The sequence below is a fragment of the Hordeum vulgare genome, chromosome 5H, assembly GCF_904849725.1.
Source record: "Hordeum vulgare subsp. vulgare chromosome 5H, MorexV3_pseudomolecules_assembly, whole genome shotgun sequence".
NCBI lineage: Eukaryota > Viridiplantae > Streptophyta > Magnoliopsida > Poales > Poaceae > Hordeum > Hordeum vulgare.
The window spans coordinates 226,104,159-226,126,461 of record NC_058522.1 but is presented as its reverse complement, the minus strand read 5'-3'; positions in this window follow the sequence as shown (position 1 = coordinate 226,126,461).

Genomic DNA, 22,303 nt, shown 5'->3' with positions numbered 1-22,303 from the left:
CGGCCTCGCTCCTTGCTGCTTCTCCGGTCCCCTTCCTCCTTCTTCTTCTCCTTGCAGGTACTCGAGGGGGATGCCAATGGCGGATGAGACTCCGGGGTGGCTTATAATCTTCCTGTCCGGGATGGTGGAGTTGCTGGTCAGGGTCTCGACGATGTACTGTGCAATCGTCCACGATGACCGCCATGATGCTGTCGCCCGCTCGACGGCTCTCCACAGTGGCAGGGTTCATGACGATTAGGCTTTTGCTCAGTGTACGTGTGGTGTTAGTGTGCTAGTGGTGTTCGTGCGGTTTCTTCTTACGAAGGAACCGAGGTGTGCCATAATGGCAAGTAATTAGATGTTGATGTGTGTGTGACCGTGAACGTAGTCGTGGTCCGGGTGGAGGTTGCTCCTGGTGCGTTTGTCCTGGCTGGTCTTATTGTCTTGCCTGTCATAGTCGGCGTAGTTGATGTTGGAGCTGCAATAAAAGGTGTTGTTTCTTCTGCGTCGTCGTGGCTCCTTGGTCATGCTCTTGCTTCTTCATGCTTGCAGAATCTGGCTTCGGTTGCCGGAGGGTTGCAATCTGCGGTGTTTGTGGCCCATCTAAATAGGACTGAGGCACTCGTCCTCTTGGTGGTGAATGAGCATGCCATACGTGAGTACAACAACATATTGTTCCCACGCATTACATAAGTGCAGTGCTCATAGGACAGGTGAGGGGAGCGGGATCTTGCTATCGGCGGGCACTAGCCATATTCCAACGATTTAGAGTCGATTTCTATGGTCCTAATCCGCCCATCCTGGCTCGGTGAAGCTTAGGGTCTCAAGGAACTTAGGAAGTGGGTGAACAGTTATCATCTTATCTCTAAGCACATACCATAGATGCCGATAGTTCGACCTCTAACTTGGGACGACATCACCATATATCATCAATGATACCATTTCACATGGGTTAACTCCATACTACTCATGCTAGTCAACTCCAGGGTCGAGGGAAAAACTAACCCAACATTACAGTATTGTGTAGTTACGATACACATGCATTCCTAAGCAAGAACCTCATGGAGGCATACAAGCTCCTAAGCTTGAATTTAAGACACAACAAATCCAAATGTCCATCTAAGTCATCCAATCGACAGGGTACAACATTACTATGCTAAGGAACGCATAGTATATCAATCCAATATCTTGTTCCCTTGCTACGAATCCGATCAAGTGATCCATCAATCCGATCTATCATTACTAGACCTATCACTCCTACAAATCCAATACTGACGGGGTTCTACCTAATTGCTTAGAGTCCTCATAATTCAAATATTACTGCAAGGATTTCGTCATAGTTGTCCACCAACTTCAATAATCATGGCCATCTAATCTCCAAGGCCAATCCACATAGGTTTTTAAATTAATTAGACAACTCCAAGTATACACACTCTCTATCCACCGAGAAACATAGTATCACGATCGAGATTATCGAGCTAAGACCAATTTACTCCGAACCATGTGGTCTATGTCATCCTCGATACTCTATTAAGATTACCTATTTAAATCCAAGTTTCAAGTCCAATAAGAAGTCTACTTGATACTCCAAGTCATTATGGTAAAGGCATCAAATCATGCCAACTACTTGCTAAAGTCATGTATACCACCAAGAATATTGTTCGCGACCATAATCGTCCTACTAAATCGAATCTTACTTCATGAATATGTAGGTTATGCTACTATATCAACTTGTTCCACCAAATTCACCTACCTTCATAAGGGTATTATAGTTCACCAAGATAGCCTGGCTATATCCTCAAGACACATATCATCATCACAACACTCTTTAGCCTAATACTCTTATATCAGAGAATGGTCCTACTTATAGCATCAGGGTTATGTGCTAGCTTAAGAAGGAAGGATACTTGTTCACTGCGATCACTCATCCCGCAAGGAACCCGGTGCTACGTGGGGTTTATCAGGGATCTACAGGTGTTCTGGCAAATCCGTGTACTAGACATGTGACCAGAAAATTTGAGCCAGAAAGGCTTGTGGAAGTCAGTCTGGTCTAGTGAGGGTTTCCAAGCTTGAGGGAAAAGCATAACTACTACGGGTTGCATGGTTAAACATGGCATGACCAGTGTCTTCAGCGTTAGTCGTCCGTCGAAGTGGATTCCCGATGCATCTTGTCTTGCTGGTCTTCAGTTGTCGAGAGGGGTGAAAGAGAGAGAGAGGGCACAGAGGGGAGCGTCTAGGATTTTTAGCGCAATCAAACAAGCATTGGAAAGTCAACTAAAATAAATGCCAAAATCAATTCGAACATTAAATAAGACAGGTGACATAACCACATGCTTGTTGCTTAGGCAAAAGTGAGACTTAGTTCAAGCACAAACAACAAAAACCAACAACACATAACCTGGTCCATCCGAACCATTCCACGGACTCCACTTCGCATAGGGGATCTTCGACTCATCCTAATCTAGGTTCTTGGACTCGACGGTCGTGCTTGCTTCGTGCTCCGGGGAGGAGTTCGCTAAGTCTTCTGGGCCTTCTCATGGCGTTGTTACGCCTCTTGTTGTTTCTTGCCGAAGCAACTCGGTTTGAGTTGAAACAATCATTGATGACTTTTCGCCTGGGAAGTTGCTGGCGAAGGTAGTTATTCATTGCTATCATCGACACGGGCTTCTATTGTCTTCGTGGTCATGTCATCGTTTCCTTGTCTTCCGAGGCTTCGAGGGTCTCAAGTGGACATCTTCATGCATCGGTATTTGCAAGACATGATAGAGTTCTGATTTGTCAATGATACTGATTGTGATGTCAAAACCAAGAGCGGGGGATGAAAAGAACCGTTTTCCTGCTCACTAAGGTGAGGCGGACCAGTTGGCGAGGTTCTCATCCACCGGTGGTGGTCGACACAATCCTTATTATTGACACGGTCACTCTATTAGTGATGCAGATCATGGCTTGCATATATTACTTCCAGATTATAGTAGGTGTAAGTGGCATCACACTGGGACAGTGCCGGGTGTTGCCACCTTCTAAGCCTCGAGGTCCTTGTTCCTCTTGCAGGTTCTTTTGTTAGCGTCGTCTGGTAGTAGAGTTGTCTTCTGTACTTCAGCACAGGGGTGATTATTTGAAACGATTGCTTCCTTCCAAATCGCCCACGAGGATTTCAAGTAATCCCTTGGTTAGAGGGCATAAGGGTGCTAGCGACTATTTGCAAGTTTTGAAAAAGTAGGCGAGGAGTGTAAGAGAATAGGGGTGGAAGGCTAAAGTATAACCATCATTTCCTTTGAAGATTTAGCAGAGGCGAGAAAATATATAGGTTTTGCAAGTACTTTTGAAGGGTCTGGAAAGCAGTTTTATCCTATCTAACGTCTGTGCTAACTAAGGATTCCTACAGTCAACCTGGCTCTGATACCAGCTCTATGAGGACCCCGACTTACGAGTCAAGATCGTCGAATGATCGTGCTCAATGATCCCAGAGATCAATGCTCACCAAACACACAGAAACTGAATGATAAGAGTCTTACATCCATACATACCGTTTGATACAATAAATGACCATTGCGATCGAGTCATACATATATAGTGCCTTAAGGCCAACACACCAAACTGGACCCATAGCGGAAATATTGGTTGAAAGTGTGAACCCATGCCATCAGCCTAACCTACAGGCATTCTGACTGGGAAGCATCCTAGATCGCAAGTACGTCACCGAATTACTCTTCATCATATCCTGCTCTTTTATACCTGGTCGATGAAATAACCAGTGGCAAGCCAATGAGTACTTTTGATTGTACTCGCAAACAACCCATGACATGAACAATGGAAGTGAAGGATAACAACAACATGCATCTTTGGTGGAATTTCTCTTGGTGGAATTATCATGAATATGCATCAAATTAAAGAATTACTTTTGAAGAACAGGTTACAGATATCAATATATTTGTCGAGGGCTGAACCACCCGGGTTCACCCTAAATGCCAAGTCACCGAACTTGGTCATATCATTACTTCCATAACAACTCCTTTTTATCACCACTCACACACACTTGGTTTATGCGGGAACAACTGGACGTAGTTTAAGCAGAATTACCCAACTGTCCTTGACCGCGGACATGACTATTCGAATAGTTTTACACTCTGCAAAGGTAGTATGCTGGACCCATGAGATCCGGGAAACTTCTGTGTCATCCAGGACTCGCGGTATATAACATACCCAAGGTAAGTACCCGATCGATGCCTTTCCCCTGACGATACTAGACAAGAGGTCCACTCGATTGGTACCCAACCCACATGTTGTACGTCTTACGAGCACCGACTCTGGACAGTACCAACCATGAAGGGACCAACGTGTGCCTGGAACTCATAAAAATGGCATAGTCGTCCTACCTGGCATAACCCCATCACGAGAGTGACCACACATCACTCCCGCCACTAGTAATGTGGCTCTTTGCTAGCACCGACCAGAGTAACTAACATAGCCCCGTCCCATAAGGGGTAATGTGGTTATACTGGTAAGGTTGGGACGGTCGACACATCATTAATCTAATCCCATCTGCGAAACCATACTTACGCAAATACCCAGTGCACCACTTCACCAAAAGTGGCCACGTAACTCATCATCACCCTCGGGCATTAGTGGCACCCAACGGGGTTTTCATAAACCTTTGTTTTATGCCAACAACATGCTCATGCTTGTTTACTCTATCATTTCTTGTCAACATGATACTAGCATGATCCTCAAAAGGGGTAGGATCAAGCTCAATGCATGTGCTCCGGAGGAGCCATCGGTAACATCATATCGAATGATTTACCAACACTTATGATCATATGCAACGGAAATACTTGCTATTTTAACATGCAATATAACATATGCTCAGTCATGGTCAAAGGGTTGCTTGCCTTTGCTCACATGTGTCCTTGGGGTCTTCGAAGTCTTCCGCTCCAACTCCGAGTACTCTGTCTACCCAGTAACTCAAGCTTGCCATAGGAGGTTTGGATCATCAGGGATTTCTGGATGGAGGAAAGGAGGAGTAGGGTATTCTATATGAATCCCACAGAAGATATTCTGATAAAAATGAGTGGAGGCACTCATTTAATAGAGAAAAATAATAGAAATATTGAGGAAGTTGTTTCACCGGATTTAGAGCTGAAATGAATATTCTAGGAATTTCCTAATATGGAATAAATAGCAATAGGGAGCTATTTATTTAATGCAACAGAACAAAGCCTGACAAAAATGTTAACCAAGATTCTAAAAGTACGGCATGATATTAGAAGACTCTAGAATTTGGAATCACTCCATTTGGAGTTGATTTGAGTCCTCTAGGATTTTTACAAGTGGGGCCAAATATAATCAGATTTCGATTTAAATAGATACTCCACACAAGGTTTCTGTGGAAAAATGTGCCATGCACATATTTGTATAGGTTTTGAATTTAGGATCTTGTAGAAATTTGAATCATTAGAATCGGAGCTAAAATAAATTTATAATGGATTTTTGAAGTTATGCAAAAACAGGAAAAGAGAAAACGAGCTCATCCTTCGGGGCTAACTAGCACCCAGGCGCTAGATAGGCCTTCGGGTCGGCCTAGTAGCTCGGTCCGGCCAGGGAGGAGACCACGCCGAAGGCGCTTTCTGGGAGCTACGCCTTCGCAACAGGGAGGCGACAAAAGGGGAAACCGTTCGGAGTTAACTGCGCGGGCCCGAGGCTCCTCTCTCTGATGGTGGGTCCCGCCGGCTCTCTCTCTCCTCTCTCCCTGCTTCTTCTTCTTCCTCACGATGGCAGGGAGCAGCAGCAGAGGGAGGGGAAGCCGCGCCAGCCCCGGTACCTCCGGCCATCCCCAACCGAGGCGAGCGCACCGTCGGGCTCAGGGGACCTAGCCGCACCCGTTCCCCTGCTCGGCACCTGCAGGGGAGGGGCCGCAAGGGTGCCAGCGACGAGGCTGCGGGGAGGCCATCGACCCTCTCTGGTTCGGCACTAGGGGTGAAGGGAGGGAGCTGGAGGATAGCTGATGTTAGGGAGTGGTTTGAACGGTCAAAATGAGGCTCTGAGACATACTGAGACATGCTAGTTTGGCTAAAAGTGGTCTGGAGGAAGGAGACAAAGTGCAGAGCACCATTTCTCCACTCCAGGGTGGTGGTCACCATGGCCACATGTGCCTACATGGTCTTAATGACCGGTCAAACATGTCCAACACTTAAGGCACAAATGGAGGAAGGTAACTCTGGAGTTTGGCTGCTAGTGGAGTTGGTTTGAATGGACTTTGACTAAGGTTAAGTTTGTAGCGGCAAACTTAGAGCTAAATAAAGTGAGTCTCAAATGGGGAGTATTGGGGAAACATGATGTCTGGCAGTGCTACCTATGCAAGAACTACAACACTGCCAAGTTTGAGGTCAAGAAATGAAGGGTAGCTTGTACTTGCTGTACAAAGCCATATCTCAGCCAAAAATGAACTTGTAGATGTGCTGCTCATTTGCTCCACATGAGCATGCCATCTCTTGGTTTGGAATGAAGCATTGGCATACTAGAGATGCTCTGCAAACAATTGGGGGCTTTGGGTTAAGCAGATGTATGGGAAGAGAGGTAAAACAGTGCTGCCAAGGGTGAAAATGAGAGGTAGTTACAAAGGGTCTCTCAACCATAATTGGCCAGTGGCCATGGGAATGTTACTGGAGGCAAAATGTAACTAGAGATAGTTGTGGCAGAAAGTTGAGCTCAAGGGTAAAAGTGGAAGGGGTCAAAGAAGCCAATTTAGTGAGTGCACACAAGGTGTTTGATCTGTGGTTAGGCCATCATATGAATTCCAATGGCTATGAAACTTAACAGGGTCATATGATAGATGAAAATAAGCTTGTACACCAAATTTGGGATTTGTTGGAGAAGTTTTCCAATGTAGACTTGGAAAACCCATGAAATGGGCAGAAATGGCTTTCTGCTTACAAAACTATTCAAATCAATTGCCACAAATTCAATATTTGGTGTGGGCATAATTTGAGCATTAAGGCATGCACAAAATGTTTGGGGTCAATTGGAGAATCTTTATAATGTAAAGTTTCCCAGAGTCAGAAATCAATAGAGAGGGTTTTGAGGGTCTTAGGACAAGTTATTCTATTCTCCTTGATGCACCACTTGGTGTGGATGCATTACTGGAGTAACAGAACATCTCCACCACATTTGGGCACAATTGGAGAAACTTGACAATGTAGAGTTGCTCAAATTTGGTTCTGGACACATAGGGTTTTAGAGTAATTAGGGGTGTCAAATCAACTGGGATGGAGATGAAACTTGGCACGATCATCCAAAATATCACATGTGACATGATAGAATTTTACTGGAATTTATTGAGAATATATCTTATAGAAATATTCCAAAAGCTTGAAATAGGCAGGAAGGGTTTTGAAGGGGTTTGCCCAACAATTTGAACATGACCATGTGTTGAAACTCGTATATATGGAATATATATGTCCACTGAGTTTCCCTAAATTTTCTCAAATATTTTAAAAGCAATAAAAATAACTTTCCTTCATAAGAGGTCACTTATGGCCTCGCAGGAAGGCTTTTAAACAAAATAGTAAAATAACTTTTGAAATAATAACATTATGGTTTTGGGAAGTCATTTTGATAATGGGTTTTATATAAAATAATTAGTGCAAAATAAATTCCCTAATTTGAGGACTTGTATTACAAATCTAATCTCATGGGTTTTGAAAGCTTAATTCAAAGAAATGTCTTTTTGGTGAAAATAGTATTTGGTAAAAATAGTTTCTGGTCCTAAACACATGGCATGATCATTAGGCAAGGTTTGGATCAAGGAAGCGTGGTTGGAGAGTAACAAGAGTTATATAAAATCAAAAGACACGCATACAAGCAAGCAAGCAATGGTCACTTCAAGCATCACAAGCGTTCACAATTTATTTATTTTAATTGGTCCTAATTTTTGAACTAAGTTAATTAGTCAGGAAAGCTAAACAGGGTGTTACATGGCTGTTTTGAGGAAGGTGGGTTTAATGTACCAACGGAAGTTGCGCGGTACTAGAGAGGCTAGCAAATGTGGACGGGTGAGAGTGCGCATAATCCACGAACTCAACATTAATCATAAAGAACTCACATACTTATTGCAAAACCCTATTAGTTATCGAAGCAAAGTATTAGACGCATGCTCCTAGGAGAAGGGTTGGTAGGAATTAATCATCTTGCAATCCCGACCTACACACACAAAGGTTGACAATCATTAAACAAGTCATGCTCCGACTTCAACACACAACGGTTCACCATACGTGCATGCTACGGGAATCACAAGATTTAACACAAGTATTTCTTCTAACTCACAATTACTTACTAGCATGACTCTCATATAACCATCTTCATATCTCAAAACTATATGCAAGTAATCAAACTTCTCATCATATTCAATGCACTTAATATGAAAGTTTTTATTATATCCCTCTTGGATGCCTATTATATTAGGACTAAATTCATAACCTAAACCAATTACCACGCTGCTTAGTGAACTCTAAAAATAATATAAGTGAGGTACGAGAGTTTAATAATTTCTATAAAACACAGCACCGTCGTGCTCTAAGATATATAAGTGAAGTACTAGACCACATTGCCTAGTTCAAAAGATATAAGTGAAGCATAAAGAGTATTCTAATAAATTCACGATTCAGTGTGTCTCTCTCTCTCTCAAAAGATGTGTGCAGCAAGGATGATTGTGGCAAACTAAAAAATAAAGACTCATATCATACAAGACGCTCCAAGCAAAACACATATCATGTGGGGAATAAAAATATAGCCTGAAGTAAATTTACCGATGGATTGAAGACGAAAGAGGGGATGCCTTTCGGGGCACCCCCAAGCTTAGGCTCTTTGGTGTCCTTGAATATGGATTGGGGTGCCTTGGAAATCCCCAAGCTTAGGCTATTGCACTCCTTATTCCATAGTCCATCAACTCTTTACCCAAAACTTGAAAACTTCACAACACAAAACTCAACAGAAAACTCATGAGATCCGTTAGTATATGAAAAATAAATCCCCACTTTAGGTACTATTGTGAACTCATTCTTTATTTATATTGATGTAATATTTACTGTATTCGAACTTCTCCACGGTTCATACCCCCCGATACAACCCATAGATTCATCAAAATAAGAAAACAACACAAAGAGAACAGAATCTGTCAAAAACAGAACAATCTGTAGCAATCTGTTTACTTCGAATACTTGGATAAATCCAAAAAATTGGAAAAATTAGGAGCACATGGGAAATTGGTAAATCAATCGTGTGTAAAACATTCAGATCAAAAGCAAGTTCCAGTGAATTTATAAAATTCCTCGACTGAGAGCGCAAGTTTCTGTTTTTGAGCAAAATCAACTTGCAAACACCGTAGACCATCCCAAAGGTCTTACATGGCTCAAACACTAATTAAAGCAAGAAAACACAATTACTACAGAGGTAATAATGTGTGCGGCACTCAAAAACAGAAGCAAAAAACAAAAGCATAAAAATAAAATTGGGTTTCCTCCAAACAGGCGCTATTGTTTAATGCCCATAGCTAGGCATAACGATTTCAATGATGCTCGCATAAAGGTAAAGAACCGAAACATAATCAGAGCACCATGAATCACATGTCAAGCATATTTAAGTCTAACCCACTTCCTATGCATAGGTATTTTGTGAACAAATTATGGGAACAATAATCAATTAGCATAGGAAGGGAAAAAAGTATAACTTCAAAATTGCCAACACACAAAGAAGAAACTTGATATTATTGCAATACGTAAAAGCATATGTTCCTCTCTCATAGTAATTTTCAGTAGCATCATGAATAAATTCAACAATATAGCTATCAAATAAAGCATTATTTTCAGGATCCACATGCATAAAGGTCTTACAATCTTCCAAGGTAGTGGGATTAACATTAACTAAAGTCATGACCTCTCCAAACCCACTTTTATCAAAAAATTCATAAGATTGAACACTCTCCAAATATGTGGGATTATTTTTACCTAAAGTTGACACTCTTCCAAATCCATTTTCGATATCATAATCATCAAGAGTATTAGATAAATTATCAAGATCATAAGAAGCATTATCACCCCAATCATGATCATTGCAATAAGTAGTGGCCATAGCAAACTCATCAAATATAACATCCCCAAGTTTGTGGGTTTGCATATCATTAGCACAACAAATATTAATAGAATTTATAACAACATCATTGCAATCATTCTTTTCATTCAAGGAAACATACTAAATCACTTCATCACAATTTTTAGATTCACTAATCTCAAGCAAAACTTCGTGGAGATAATCAAGTACACTCAACTCACTAGCAATTGGTTCATCATAATTGGATCTCTTGAAAAGATTAGCAAGTGGATGAGGATCGATATCAATAGATTTTTAGCAAGAAAATAGAAGGCACATGGTAACGCAAGTAGACAAAAAGATATCTGGCGAGAAAAAGGTAGAACGACAAATTGGTGAAGTGGGGGAGAGGAAAACGAGAGGAAAATAATGTAAATGCAAGAGATGGGTTTGTGGTGGGTACTTGGTAGGCTTGATCTTGCTATGTATCCTCCCCGGCAACATCATGGTAAATCCTTCTTGCAACCTCCTGAGCTTGCGTTGGTTTTCCCTTGAACAGGAAAGGGTGATGCAGCGAAGTAGATAAGTATTTCCCTCAGTTTGTTGAGAACCAAGGTATCAATCCAGTAGGAGGAACAAGCAAGGCCCCAATAGTAGTACCTACACAATAATGAGACTCTTTCTCCCAACGCTATAAAGGGTTTGTCAATCCCTTCAGAGTTATTTGCAAGGATGAGATGTAATAGAGATAGATATAAAAGATTGTGGAAACAAAAGTAAATAAATTGCAGAAAAGTATTTTTGGTATTTTTGGTTTATAGATCTGAAAATATAATATGGAAAATAGACCCGGGGGCCATAGGTTTCACTAGAGGCTTCTCTCATAACGGAAAATAATATGGTGGGTGAACAAATTACCGTCGAGCAATTGGTAGAAAAGAAAATAATTATGAAGATATCTAAGGCAATGATTATGCATATAGGCATCACGTCTGTATCAAGTAGACCGAAACGATTCTACATCTACCACTATTACTCCACACATCGACCGACTCATGCGTGCATCTAGAGTATTAAGTTCATGAAGAACAGAGTAACGCATTAAGTAAGATGACATGATGTAGAGGGATAAACTCAAGCAATATGATGAACACCCCGTCTTATTACCCTTGATGGAAACAATACAATACGTGCCTTGCTACCCCTACTGTCACCGGGTGAGGACACCGCAAGATTGAACCCAAAACAAAGCACTTCTCCCATTGCAAGTATTACCAATCTAGTTGGCCAAACCAAACCAATAATTCGAAGAGACTTGCAAATATATGAAATCATGCATTTAAGAATTCAGAAGAGACTCAAATAATATTCATAGATAATCTGAAAATAAACTCACAATTCATTGGATTTCGACAAACACATCGCAAAAGAGTATTACATCGGATAGATCTCCATGAAGATCATAAAGAACAGGGTATTGCAAATCAAAGAGAGAGAAGAAGCCATCTAGCTACTAGCTATGGACCCGTACGTATGTGGTGAAATACTCACACATCATCGGATGGGCAATGGTGTTCATGTAGATGCCCTCCGTGATCAATTCCCTCTCTGGCAGATTACTGAAAAAGGCTCCCAGATTGGACTCTCGAGAACAGAGGCTCCCGGCGGCGTAAAAGTATTTTTGTGGCTCCTTTTTGGCGATACGGGAATACTTGGGAATATTTGAGACCTGCAGGGGACCCACAAGTAAAGGGGCGACCACCCCCGGCAAGTGCCTGTTTCGAGGGAAATATATGGTGGGTGTTTTGAGGAAGGTGGGTTTAATGTACCGGCGAAAGTTGCGCGATACTAGAGAGGCTAGCAAAGGTGGAAGGGTGAGAGTGTGTATAATCCATGAACTCAACATTAGTCATAAATAACTCAGATACTTATTGCAAACGTCTATTAGTTATCAAAGCAAAGTATTAGATGCATGCTCCTAGGGGAAGGGTTGGTAGGAGTTAACCATCGTGCGATCCCGACCGCCACACAAAGGTTGACAATCATTACACAAATCATGCTCCGACTTCATCACATAACCGTTCACCAGCATGCTACGGGAATCACAAGCTTTAACACAAGTATTTCTTCAAATTCACAGTTACTTACTAGCATGTCTCTCATATTACTATCTTCATATCTAAAACTATATGCAAGGAATCAATCTTCTCATCATATTCAATGCACTTAATATGGAAGTTTCTATTATATCCCTCTTGGATGCCTATTATATTAGGACTAAATTGATAACCTAAACCAATTACCATGATGTTTTAAGAACTCTCAAAATAATATAAGTGAAGTACGAGAGTTTAATAATTTCTATAAAACAAAACACCATCGTGCTCTATAAGATATAAGTGAAGTACTAGAGCAACATTGCCTAGCTCAAAACATATAAGTGAAGCACAAAGAGTATTAAAATCACGATTCAGCGTGTCTCTCTATCAAAAGATGTGTGCAACAAGGATGACTGTGGGAAACTAAAAAGGAAAGACTCATATCATAAAATTACGCTCCAAGCACAACACATACCACGTGATGAATAAAAATATAACCTCAAGTAAATTTACCAATGGATTGAAGATGAAAGTGGGGATGCCTTCCGGGGCATCTCCAAGTTTAGGCTCTTAGGTATCCTTGAATATATGTTGAGGTGCCTTGATCACCCCCCAAGATTGGGCTCCTGCCACTCCTTATTCTCTAATCGATCAAATCTTTTCACAAAACTTGAAAACTTCACAACACAAAACTCAACAGAAAACTCATGAGATCCGTTAGTATAAGAAAAAAAATCACAATTTAGATACTGTTGTGAACTCATTCTTTATTTATATTTATGTAATATTTAATCTATTCCAACTTCTCCATGGTTCATACCCCCCGAGACAACCCATGGATTCATCAAAATAAGAAAACAACACAAAGAAAATAGAATCTGTCAAAAATAGAACAATCTGTAGCAATCTGTTTACTTCGAATACTTATGTAACTCCAAAAATTATGAACAATTAGCAAGATTTGGGAAATTTGTAAGAAAATCTTGTGTAAAAATTACAGATCAAAAGCACGTTCCAGCAAATTTATAAAATTTCTGGACTGAGAGCAAAAGTTTTTGTTTTTCAGCAAAATAAACTTACAAACACCATAAACCATCTCAAAGGTCTTACTTGGCTCAAACACTTATTAAAACAAGAAAACACAATTGTTACAGAGGTAATAATGTGTGCAGCACTCAAAAACATAAATAAAAACAAAAGAAAAACAAATAAAATTGGGTGCCTCCCAACAAGCGCTATTGTTTAACGCCCCTAGCTAGGCATAATGGAATAGATCTAGGTATTGTCATCTTTGGTATACAATTCCTCAATTGCACACTTTTGAACCCTACGAGATCCTTTGGTTTTATCAATAATCATACTCCTAGGTGAAAAATCCAGAATTTCACTTGTAGTACTGAGTTCCGTAATAAAGCTAGGGTGAATGCTTATCATCTTAAGATCTTCATCACTTTTTCTAGAGGATTCACCCTTATTTTTAGGAACATAAACAACTTGGCAGTCTTAGTAGGAGGAGTGGTTTGAATAGAGGCAAAGGCGGAACCCAAGTTGGTAATAATGTCCTCAAGCTTTCCAATTCTAGAAGAGTCTTGATCCAGTTTTTCGTTAACTATAGGTTCCTTTTCCCTTAGGTTTTTAAAGTAACTCCTACCTTAGATCCAAATTGATTAATATGGTTATGAATATTTTTGTCCAAGTTTTCAATGAGCTCTACGGTAGCAACTTTATTTTCAATAACATCAAGCCTTCGCATCACATGCTCCAAGGTTAAGATTGTTTCATTAATCATGAGTAGGGATGATGCTACCTGATTTGTCATATCATTATAAGAATCAAAGGTATGGCTACCCAAGAAGTTTCCTCCCATAATGGTATCCAAAACATATATATTCCAAGGAGAGATACCCACATAAAAATTACGAAGGAGAACAGTAGTAGATTGCATGTGAATAGATCTATTTTGAGCATTGCAAATTCTATACCAAGCATCTTTTAAGTTTTCTCCCTCCCTTCACTTAAAATTAGGAACTTCATTCTCATGAATACTAGCGATAGTAGCAAGGCCAGCCATGAGTTTAAGCGATCTAACACCTAAGTAAACGAGAAGACGAATGAAAAAAGGGCGAATAAAAAGGAAAATCTTTTTGGTATTTTCTGAAAACCTTTTTAGAAGTGGGGGACAGGAAAACGAGAGGCAAATGGAAAATAAAGTAAATAAAAGAGATGAGTTTGTGATGGGTACTTGGTAGGTGTGATCTTGCTATGTATCCTCCCCGGCAACGGCGCCAGAAATCAAGCCTACCAAGTACCCATCAATCATAGTTTGCAATTGTTGCCTTGGGAAATTATTGTAACCACGGAAATTTCCACCAAAATTTGAGTGATCAAACTCATCGCATGCACGTAAAGGAGAAGAATCGTTTGTGATGCACACATTCATATAAAGTGAATGGTTTCTCGTGGCACCGCGTGCAAAGTTTCCCTCCACCTTTAGAAATTTTTGGTCTACTGCCAAAATATCTAACTCCCCACCCCTCCCCGCTGATGGGGATATGTACCTAGGGTAGGGTCACAGGCCTAACCTAAGTGTCCCACCTAGGGTACCTCATTATTAGATGGAGGGTCACAAAGAAGATTCCGACTGGATGGCCATGGCACCTAAAAATTCACTCGGTATGAAGTCACTCGGAAGATATTCCCCTTCACTCGACAACCAACTTTCACTCGGAAGATACCAGTCGACACAGAAGACCAGAAGCCACCTCCAGGGAGGCCAACGGGCACGCGTTCAGCTAATATTCATGAATAACATTAATTACATATGCACGTTATCAGTAACTTACACCTTTAAACTTCATTGATCGGACCCTTAGATGATGAGGCCTTGATGAGGAGTAGCGCACTCTATATAAGCCACCCCTCCCCTCTGGCACAAGGGTTCACACCCCATGTAACACACATTCCACACTACAAGAGCTCCCGAGCACTAAGACATAGGGCTATTACCTCTAAGAGAGGGGCCTGAACTCATACATCTTGTGAACAAGCTTGTCGTAGCTAGGACTCTGCCCTCTCCATTCATACCCTACACCTCTACTGTCAGGTTTATTCCCACGACAGTTGGCGCCCACCGTGGGGTAGGCGTCTAAGCGACTTCCGACAAGTTTGCAATTTTCACTCTCCGTCATGTCTTCCGGCTGCGATTCGTTCATGGGCGGCGAGATCCGTTTCGGCACGTTCATCTTCGTCGTCGATGAATCAACATGGCTTCAGGAAGCACCACTCGACATCGAGGCGCTCCCGATCTGTGGAGCGACGCACTTCCGTGCAAGCTCCTTCGGCGTACTCCTTCGGCATTCATCGACTCCGTTATCGACCGTTCACTCCGCTGTTTGTTGTCACAAGCAATCCGGTCGCTCATGACTCCAGCGATGGGTGAAGCATGCGGTGGCGAGCCATGCGTCAGCTCCATCGACTCCTTAGGTCACTGCCATTGAGCCTGTTGTACCCCTACGGGACCGGATCCACTCGGCAGATCAGTCTGATGTTCCTTCCAAGTGCGAGAGCTACAATCAAGCAACGGAGGTCTTCATGGCAAGTTTTGCGGAGAGCCCACCCTGGTTCGGTCGCGGCGAACACGAGGTCGGAGAACCGTCGACTCGACACGGCCGTCGTCATCCTCCAATGTCCAGTCGGTGTCAGCGACAACTCTTCTTGAGTGGTCTACACGACAACATTGAGGTATATCGTACTCCGGTACTTCACGTTGCAGCCGCAGCTAAGATTACAGATTCTATTCAGCCATCATATTCAGAGGCTGGTAGAGGCTTAGAGCAGATTTGCACTTTGCTTCAAGCAGCACAGCAATAGAATTTAGCTCTATCGCAGTCGCTCAATAGATTACACAACAATTCACCCAGAGCAGATACAATCCATTCAGTTTTTAGTCCAGGGTCGCCCCAGCGTCACAGAGATGGGGGTTACCGAGAGAATCAACAGAGAGACTAGGGGCGGAACTAGTTCCCTCCTCGTTATCACAGTGACGACCGTCGTCAGGTGCATTCTCCTTCGCGGAGCGGTACGTATGTGTCGTGACACTATGATGATCGACGCATGTTCGGTGATGAGCGGAATCCAGGATTTGATGCGAGAAATGTACTCACGCGGAGAAGGATCCACCAGGGCAGAGCTAACAGAGATGATTTCGATAGAGATAGTCCGCGTGGAAGTAGTACTACAGTTTCTGATCCCGAGTGCTTAAGCAGAGCAATCCGCTCTGCTGATATTCCCCCAACTTCATGTTGGCGGACAGAATCCAAGCCTGAAACGTGGCTTCATGACTACCGAGTGGCTGTGCAGATTGGCGGAGGCAATGACAGCGTCGACATGAAGCACTTGCCTCTGATGTTGAATCGTTCGGCCAGGGCGTGGCTGAATCAGTTGGATCCTTCTAGCATCTACTTCTGGGAGGATCTCACACGAGTGTTTATCAAGACATTCGAAGGCACATGCAAGCGCCCAGCCGGTCTGTCCGAGTTGCAGCTTTGCATGTAGAAGTCAAACGAGTCATTGAGAGATTACATTCAGCAGTGGACCACCCTTCATCACACGCTGGAGAATGTTTCTGAGCACTAGGCAGTCTGTGCCTTCAAGGCTGGCGTCAGATACAGAGAGCTATACTTGAAGTTTGGCCGTACAGGTGACATGTCCATGAGTAATATGATGGAGATTGCTTCCCGATATGCCAACAACAAAGAAGAAGACCACATCTGCAACGGTAAAGGGAAAGCAGTCGACAACGATGTCGGTGGAAATTCCAATGGGAAGCAGAAGCGTAAGGATGATGGCTCCACTCCAGTAGAAGAAGCCGCCCTGGCGGCAAAAGGAAAATTCAAAGGAAAGTCCAAAGGACCATCCCCCCCCCCCAAGAAGTCCAAGGGTCAGTCGGATGTTCTGGATCAGCCGTGTGTACTCCACACGAAGAAAGACGAAGAGGGCAATCTGATATTGCCTAAACACACCACTCGTTAGTGAAGACTGTTGATCCAATAGTTCAAAGAGGATCAGTCGAGTGGAAAAGATCCTGAAAAGGAAAGCGACAAAGAAAAAGATGATTTCCCTGAAGTCCAAGCAACTCTAATGATTTTTGCTAATGTAGAGAGCAAAAGTCGACTGAAGGTCATCCATAGAGAAGTCAACATGGCAGTACCCTCCACCCCCACATACCTCAAGTGGTCGCAGACCCCCATAACGTTTGATCAGTCGGATCACCCAACTCTTGTCCCTACTCCAGGTCGACACGCTCTGGTGGTCGATCCAGTTGTGGAGGGTGTTCGGCTTCGTAAGGTTCTGATGGATGGAGGAAGCGGGCTGAATATACTATATGCATAAACTCTCAAGGGAATGGGCATTCCAATGTCCCAACCCAGCGAGAGCACCATGCAGTTTCATGGAGTCATCCCAGGAAAGAAGGCCAAGTCACTCGGCCAGATTGCATTGGATGTTGTTTTCGGCTCCTATAAGAACATTAGCAAAGAGAAGCTGACGTTTGAGGTGGTGGACTTCCAGAGTGCATATCATGCCATTCTGGGTCGTCCCTCTTATGCTCGTTTGATGGCCCGACCATGTTACGTGTATCTGAAGATGAAGATGCCAGGGGCCAAAGGAGTCATCACTATCTCACGCAATCGACAAAGAGCTGAAGAGTGCTCGCAACAAGGGTCTAAAATTGCCGATAAACAGATGGCTGTGGTCGAACTAGAAGATTATCGAAAGAATATCAACCCTGTTGACCTAATGCGCTCCAAGAAGCCTGCTTCTGAGTCCGCTTTTCAGTCGGCAGGCAAGGTCAAACCAGTGAACATACACCTGACGGATCCCCATGCTGCTCCGACCAATATATCCACAACACTCGACAGCAAATAGGAAGTCGAGCTCATCCAGTTCCTCCGTGAGAACTAGGACATCTTTGCATGGAAGCCCGCTGACATGCCGGGTGTACCCAGGGAGCTGGCTGAGCACCGCTTGAGAGTGGATCCAAAGGCAAGGCCTGTCAGGGAGCATTTGCGACAGTCTGAGCAGAGAAGAGAAAAGCAATCGGAAAGAGGTGGCGCGACTCTTGGAGGCCAAATTCATTCGCGAGGTCTACCACTCCGAGGGCTCGCGAATGTCTTCATGGTCCCCAAGAAGGACAAATCCCTTCGCATGTGTATCGATTTCACGAACATTAATACGGTCTGCCCGAAAGACCACTTCCTGCCCCCGCCACATTGATCAAATTATCGATTCAACTGCAGGGTGTGAGCGTTTATCTTTTCTTGATGCTTATTCTGACTACCATCAGATTCGTCTGGTTGGTCCAGACGAAATAAAAACGGCCTTCATCACCCCTTTCGGGTGTTTCTCTTATATCACCATGCCTTTTGGTGTGAAGAATGTCGGTGCAACTTACATGCATATGATCCACAAGTGTCCGCTTGACCAGATCAGTCGAAACATTGAAGCATACATGGATGATATTGTGGTCAAGTCACGCAAAGGTTCCGACCTATTGACTGACCTAACAGAGACATTTGCCAATTGGAGGAAGTATGACATCAAGCTAAACCCAGCTAAGTGCACTTTTGGAGTCCCTGGAAGCAAGTTACTTGGTTTCCTCGTTTCCGAATGTGGGATCGACGTTAACTCCGAGAAGATTGGCGCCATCGTCCGGATGCAAAGCTCTGTGCGGGTGCACGATGCACAGAAGCTCACAGGCTATCTGGCAGCATTGAGTCGGTTCATCTCTCTTCTCGGTGAGAAGGTGTTGCCTTTATACCGATTGATGAAAAAATAAGACGTGTTCGAGTGTAATGACGAAGCAGAAGCAGCGTTTGTGGAGCTCAAAGCCCTGCTTTCCACCCAACCGGTGCTTGCTGCTCCACACAGCAAAGAACCACTACTCTTATACATCGCAGCTACCAATCAAGTTGTCAGCACGGTTCTGACCATCGAGAGAGAAGAAGAATGCAAAGCCTACAAGGTCCAGCACCTAGTTTATTACATTTCTGAAGTTTTGACCCCTTCGAAGCAAAGGTATCCCCATTATGAGAAGCTTCTTATACTTGTCAGCAAAGAAGGTGGCGCATTACTTTCAAGATCATTCTATATCAGCCGTCAGTGATGCCCCATGCTACTGCAACAAAAGACCTTCCAACAACGCCAGAAACAAGCGTGCTGACGGGAGACTATTCTTGTCTTGATACTCCTCAGCAACGGCACCAGGAATGCTTCTACTACGGCTACGCCTTTAGGGACTTCCTAGGAAAATATGCAAAGGATTCCCCCGTGGCCTTGGAGCCTTGCGTTGGTGTTCCCTCGAAGCGGAAAGGGTGATGTAGCACAGCGGTGGTAAGTATTTCCCTCAGTTTTGAGAACCAAAGTATCGATCCAGTGAAGGAATATCACAAGTACCTGCACAAACACAAAGAGCTTGCTCCCAACGCTATGAAGGGGTTGTCAATCCCTTATAGATTTGTTTGCCAAACGATAGGTGTGAATAGACCCGGGGCCCGTAGTGTTCACTAGTGGCTTCTCTCATGAAAGCAAGTAGACGGTGGGTGAACGAATTACTGTCGAGCAATTGATAGAACCACGCAAAGTCGTGACGTTATCTATGGCAATGATTATATCTATAGGCATCACGTCCAAAACAAGTAGACCGATACTTTCTGCATCTACTACTATTACTCCACACGTCGACCGCTATCCAGCATGCATCTAGTGTATTAAGCTCATGAGAACAGAGTAACGCCTTGAGCAAGATGACATGATGTAGATGGACAATCTCATATCTATGATAAAAGCCCATCTTGTTACCCTTGATGGCAACAACACGATGCGTGCCTTGCTGCCCTTTCTGGCACTGGGAAAGGTCACCACACGGTACGAACCCAAAACCAAGCACTTCTCCCATTGCAAGAATCATGGTTCTAGTTGGCCAAACAAAACCCAAGACTCGGAGAGACTTACAAGGATATCAAATCATGCATATAAGAAATCAGCAAAGACTCAAATATATATCATAGATAATCTGATCACAAATCCACAATTCATCAGATCTCGACAAACACACCGCCAAAGAGGATTACATCGGATAGATCTCCATGAAGATCATGGAGAATTTTGTATTGAAGATCCAAGAGCGAGAAGAAGCCATCTAGCTACTAACTATGGACCCGTAGGTCTGAATTGAACTACTCACGAGTCATTGGAGGGGCGATGATGTTGATGAAGAAGCCCTCCAACTCCAAAGTCCCCTCCGGCAAGGCACCGGGAAGGGTCTCTAGATGAGATCTTGCGGAAACGGAAGCTTGGGGCGGCGGAAAAGTGTTTTCGTGGATGCCCTGATTTTTTCTGGATTATTAGGGAATTTATAGGCCAAAGACCTAGGGCAGGGGAGCGCCAGGGGGGCACAAGCTTGGTTGTCGCGGCCTCCCCCTGGCCGCGGCAACAGGGCTTGTGGGCCCCCTGTGGGGCCACTTTCTTGGCCCCCAAGCCTCCCGATCTTCTTCCGTTCTGAAAAAAATCATTTTGGGGATTTTATTCCGTTTGGACTCCGTTCCAAAATCAGATCTGAAAAGAGCCAAAAACACAGAAAAAACAAGAACTGGCACTTGGCACTGAGTTAATAAGTTAGTCCCAAAAAAGATATAAAAGGTAAACAAAACATCCAAAGTTGACAAGATAACAGCGTGAAACCATAAAAAATTATAGATACGTTTGAGACGTATCAAGCATCCCCAAGCTTAACTCCTGCTCGTCCTCGAGTAGGGAAGTGATAAAGAATGAATTTTTGATGCTTTCATGCTACCTAGCATAGATGTCCTTTGTAACTCCTCTTATGTGACGTGAATGTTCAGATCCATTAGATTCAAAGCAATAGTTTGCTATTGACGTGGAAACAATAATACTTCAAGCAAACTAGCAAGGTAATCATGAACTTTCAAAATAACAAGGCCAAAAGAAAGTTATCCCTACAAAATCATATAGTCTGGCTATGCTCTATCATCATTGCACAACGAATTTAAATCATGCACAACCCTGATATTGGCCAAGTAATTGTTTTCACACCTTAACTTTCTCAAACATTTTCAACTCTCACGCAATACATGAGCGTGAGCCATGGTTTTAGCACTATAAGTGGTGTGGAGTGTGGTGGAGTTTGCAAGACAAACAAGGAGAAGATGGTCACATTAACTAGGCATATCAATGAGCTGTGGAGATGCTCATCAATAGATATCAATGTGAATGAGTAGGGATTGCCATACAAATGATGCACTAGAGCTAAGAGTATGTGAAAGCTCTTAAAGAAAACTAGTGGGTGTGCATCCAACTTGCTTGCTCATGAAGACCTAAGGCAAATTTGAGGAAGCCTATCATTGGAATATACAAGCCAAGTTATATAATGAAAAATTCCCACTAGCTATATGGTGGTGACAAAACAAGAGACTCTCAATCATGAAGATCATGGTGCTTAATATGCACAAGTGTGGAAAGGTGGTAGCATTGTCCCTTCTCTCTTTTTCTCTCATTTTTTATATTGGTGGGCTCTTTGGCCTCTTTTTTTTGGTGGGCATCTTTGGCCTCTTTTATTTCCTCACATGGGACAATGCTCCATCAATGATGATCATCACACTTACAACTCAAAACTTAGAGCAACGATGACTCTATATGGAATGCCTTCGGTAGTGTACCATGACAATGATCTAGCATGGCATAGACATTAATGGAAACATCATTCTAGCTATCTTACGATCCTGTAATGGCAATGTAGATGTGGTGGCACATGTCATGGTGGTAGTTGCATAGCAATATATCTCAGAATGACTTTGAAAAAGCCATAGTAGGTAGGTATGGTGGCTGTTTTGCGGGAGGCTAACTGTGGGTTTTGTGCACCGGCGAAAGTTGCACGACACTAAAGAAGATAGTGATGGTGGAAGGTGAAAGTGCATCTAAACCATGGACTCAACATTAGTCATGAAGAACTCATATACTTGTTGCAAAGGTTTTAGTAGTAATCGAAACAAAGCATTCAATGCATACTCCTAGGGGAAGGGTTGGTAGGTATAAACCATCGCGCGATCCCGACCGCCACACAAAGGATG